Raw genomic sequence first — 4,916 nt, 5'->3', positions numbered from 1 at the left:
GCTAATCCGATCGATTTTCAAATAGCGGCTGCTATATTAGATCATCCATTTTGAATTTATAAACTTTAATGTCAGATCCTTAACCAAAGACCCTAGCAACACCATAGTAGCACGTAAAAAGCTAATTCTACCGATTTTAAAAAATTTGGTCAGCGATATTTGATGCGCCATTTTGATTTTGTTTAATCTGACTCCAGATTCGTAATCAGCGACCCAAAACCCCTGAGTGACAAGCTTCAAGCCAATCCGATAAGCTTTTGAATTTTGGCCAGTTTTGATCGCATGCTGGCCCATAGTGCAGTTTTAAATCAAAAACGACAACTTACGCAACAAAAAGAAACATCTCCATCTTCTTCTTCATCTGTATCTTCTCCTTTATCCTGATATATATCTCCATTCTTTTCTTCATTTACATATTCACCCCCACCATTGTTATTAGGTTATTTAAATATTCCTTCCTCTTGGTCTTTATATTTAGGTTTCGTTACTTTAATTTCTGCCTTTATCGCTTTCTTCTTCTACATTCTCAACTTAACCTTCTTCCTTGTTCCTAATCTATTCATGTACATAGGTACATCTTATTACTAAACTGCTTCTTAGCACGTTTATGTAATTCAGTATCAATATTAAAGCAGACATTTATGAGGAATTTCCGCCCCAACCATGTACATGTCCAGCAATAGTATTGGTGTCACTTTTGAATTGATTTTTTCGCTTTATGTTAAACTAATTTGAAATTTAAAAAATTGACTGCACTTCAGCATCAAAATACCTTTCTAAAGATATATAATTGTTTATAAACGTATATCCTTATTATTTCAAATATACAATATGAACATCCATATATAATTTAAGGCGTACTTGGATTAAGATTCCAGAAAAGTCTACCAATAAATATTATTTCCGATATTCATACAGCGTTAAAGGCCCTAGACTCTTTTAAAACGTCATCACGGCTTGTGAACTCTTGAACCACGTGGGAGCCAACCATAGCATAATGCTGTGGTGGATACCGGGACATGAAGCTCCTTCCAGGAGGAACTCCGAAAGACACTTTGAACTTAGAACTCTTACTTGCTAACTGACAGCACACTGCAAGTTAACGTACCATTTGAATTAAATGGGTCGTTCTGTAGAGACGGACTGTAGGTTTTATGGGCTGGTGAAGGAAACCCCAGGGATATTCTGTGTGCCGAAGCATGAATCGTAGTTTGATATACCTTGGCTAACGATTGTCTTCTGCATCTAAAATTTGGAACATGGCATAATCCAAAGTACTGAGCTTTTTAAATAGCCTATCGCTGGAGTGATTACAGTTAGGATTTAGCACAATATATCTTCTTAGGTAGGAGCGCGAGTATCTCCGACTTAATAAGAATAATAATAATATCGTCACTAGACACGAATGAAGACGCTCGGGTGTTTTGATAGCGAAAAAGGACGTGTGAAAAAATTTTACCAAAAAATCCGCTTGAAAGAATTTCGGCGAAGAAAGATGGATTCAACATCATTCCGGACGCTCGCAAACATACTTGACCGCAAAAATAAGTTTATGCGTCTTTCTTTGCCGACATTTTTTTTTACGCGTCTTTTTCGCCGTCAACTTTTGAGCTCGCGTTTTTATACGTATCCAGTGACGATATATATGAATGATACATGTAGATATGTCTGTATAGTAAAATGAATTGTTATACGCTGTTAATTTGTTTTTATTGTACTAGCTGTGTTTAAGTTTTACTAAATGTTGTTATGTATGTTTTTAATAAATTTAGCATTGAAAAAAAATATATATTAAAGGCTCAAAAAAATGTTTGGTAGGTTTCAGTTGGTTGTGGTAGGAAATTTTGGTAGGAAAAAAAATTTGTCTGTGGCAACACTGCCCCAGAGGCAAACCATTCCCGGTGGGCGGGGTCGGAGAAGCTCTTGATTACGCATAACCAAACGAAACTCGAAGTTTACGTAAATTACAAAGAATTAATTATAAAGAGTAAAGCATGAATAATACGATATGGTTGTATATAATGAAGTTTTTAAATAATATTTTTGTAATTACTGTAGTTAAAAAAAAAAAGAGATTTCGTGCTATTTCCAACTTGCGGGGGAGTTGTAGAGTTGAGCGCTCCTTAGTTGGTTGGATAGCACCTTAAAATTATATCGCGACACCTGTCGTTATTTAGCATAAGAAACACATCTGGTAACGTAGTAATAAGAATGAAATGTAACCAAACCACTTCACATTAGGTCAAATGATACATTATTATTTTTTGTTGCCATTCTGTAGGGAATACTCCAAAATAACAGAAACTTCACTTAGTTTTTGTAAAATAAAAAACACCGTTATACAGCAATAAACCAAAGTTACATTTTCAAAACGTTATTGATACGTTGTTTGCGCAACCGGTTTATTTTGTAAATTTTAAGTGCATTGTTTTTGTAAAGTTCGAATAACTAAAGGAAAATTTTAAATGGGAAACAAAACTATATTTAAGTGAGAACCTATGTCCCAATTTAAAAAAGTGACTTGTTATCATTTGTCTGCAAAAAACTGACTTATTTGCATAACCTCAAAAATTTTCTGATTTATTTCCATTTATGATTTTATGTAAGCTTTTACAATTTTGTTAACTTTCGGCAAACAAAATGGAATCGGAAATGGATAAATTAAGATGTAATGAGTTCAATTTATTTTACTTAACTTGCCGTTTTTAGCCGTTTTCAAGAAAAACGGTTTTTGTGGGCTATCAGGCTATCACAAAAGGCAAGTTGTTTGAAGTTTGGCTGATTGGATGTTCGAAAAAAGAAAATCCTTTTTCGGTTGTCAACCATGTTGAAAAAAAATTTGGTGCTGCTGATATTTGCGAAAGTTCCATGAAACTCTTAGAAGAAAAAACGCGTAATTATTTATCAAATTAATATGAAAATTATGGGAAACAATTTGGATAGAATGCTAAAATATTTATATCTGAAAACATAGTGTTTCTTGCTGATGAGGTTCTTTCGAAATCAAAAAGCCAACTGTGTCGACGATTAGCCGGATTCTAACTTTCGCTATCGCTAAAGTGCTAAAATAGGATAGCTAACCTTCTTCCGCATTTTTAGCTATCTCCAAAAATATCTCCAAAATTTTTTGGTGATAAATAATCTATTTTAATGGTGATAAATAGTGAAAATGGAAGTATGTGATAGCAAAAAAAAAAATAGCGGCCTCAATTTGGATTACATTTCATCTCCTGTTGCGTAGCCGAGGCTATGTTATAAATACACTAGCGCCGATTCGCAAAGACCATTGATGAGCAGCAAATTTCGAATTTTTTTTATCAAAGTGAATAGAGCTTTGAACATTCTTTTAACAAATTAGTTTCATAAACATTCGTATTCTTTTCAGGAAGTTACCAGCGATTTTTGGTAAATGTGTCACAAAGCAGCATTTGTGTTCTGAATATAAATAATATCGGTGGAGAATTTGGAAATACTGAAGCCTCAAGTGAAAATGAAGTGTTTTATGAAGACTAACTGCTTTAGGAATCTCTCCTGAAGACATATCTGCGAGACATGTAGTAAATATTTTTCTTTTTTTAATTTAGGAATTTCGATAATGCTATAACTAATCGCTAGAAGAAACCATTTATGTATATATGACCATACTTATTTTATTATGTAGCTCATTTTAAAGGCGAGGGAGTTGAGTATGGTAAGAAAATAACTTGTGTTAAAACCAAGCTAATTGGACAATGTTTTTGAGTACTACCTAAACACATATACTCATCATTTCCACATACAAAAAAGCAGAAAAGTCTGTTTTATGAAAGCCAAGTCTGTTTAACATTTTATTTACTGCCTTTACACTTGTTTCAACGTTTGCCATCTTTTTACATTAAAATAATGCGATATTTAAGCTTCTATTAATTTCGCACAGAAAAAGTAATCATTTGACCTAATGTGCACTTTTGTGGTTTATGACTATGAAAGCAAACAACTTTTATTGGAGGTAATGCAGTAAATACTGGCAACTCTGCGCAATTTGCACAGCTTACATTATGCCGGCTGATGCTGTTGTTTAAAACTGTGTAGTCACTGCGCATTAGAAAATTTGCATTTACAAACAAAAAAAATGAGTGAAATATTCTTAATTAATATACTTATTGACAAATTAGAGAACGAAAATGATCGCTTTCTCTCAAATAAGCTCAAAAGGAGAATGAACCGTGTAAAACTAAGGAATATATTGATAGCGAACAGCTTTAAAGCGAAACGCTTGATACCAAAAGTTGCAAACGACTTCAAAACTATACAGAATTATCCCGACGACGTCTTTTTTGGCCATTTCCGAATGTCACGTGACACTTTTAAGGTACTTAGAAGCATACTTACGTGTACAATAATTCATAAGTTTCTACACAGGCATTGAAAACGACCCTTTAACCATTCTGGAGTACTAATCTGCGCGGGCGTATGGGATATTCTTTGCAGAAGTGCCTGTATGTGACCTTGTGAAGGTTGGTTAATACTAATCTAACGTTCCGGCAATTAAGCGACCGCTTTAATATATCTAAAGCAACAGCGCACAAGCCACTATTTGTCGTGGGTTAAAGCATGAAATTAAGTGGCCTTCCGCTGAAACTCAGTGTGGAATACTGGAAAGTATTCAGAACACCAGAAATAATCTCTTCCCCTTTGTAATTGGATGTCTAGATGGCACTCACTTCAAAATACCGACCCCAAACACGGATGCTATAAGTTATTACAATCGGAAAGGAACCCATTCCATAATAATGCAAGTAAGCTTTTTGCAACAAATATACGGATTTATATCATTTTCATGGAAATTTAATCTTAAAGGCCATATGCGACAATAAATTCCGTTTCCTGGACGTGTTTACTGGTTACCCAGGAAGCTGTCACGATGCGAAGGTATG

At 34.2% G+C, this 4,916-nt stretch overlaps 1 long non-coding RNA gene across 1 annotated transcript; it reads left to right on the top strand.

Annotated features, from left to right (window-relative positions):
- The first annotated feature begins 4,123 nt into the window (after nt 1-4,123).
- Nucleotides 4,124-4,916, top strand: LOC118756736. The gene is made up of 3 exons (XR_004995148.1): nt 4,124-4,351; nt 4,402-4,778; nt 4,840-4,916. It is a non-coding gene; the product is annotated as an uncharacterized LOC118756736 (long non-coding RNA).

Source organism: Rhagoletis pomonella, unplaced genomic scaffold (genome assembly GCF_013731165.1).
Source record: "Rhagoletis pomonella isolate Grant_MI unplaced genomic scaffold, Rhpom_1.0 Rhpom_scaffold_11903, whole genome shotgun sequence".
Lineage (NCBI taxonomy): Eukaryota > Metazoa > Arthropoda > Insecta > Diptera > Tephritidae > Rhagoletis > Rhagoletis pomonella.
Note: the sequence above shows the minus strand (reverse complement) of the source record. Positions and strands in the feature narration are given on the sequence as shown.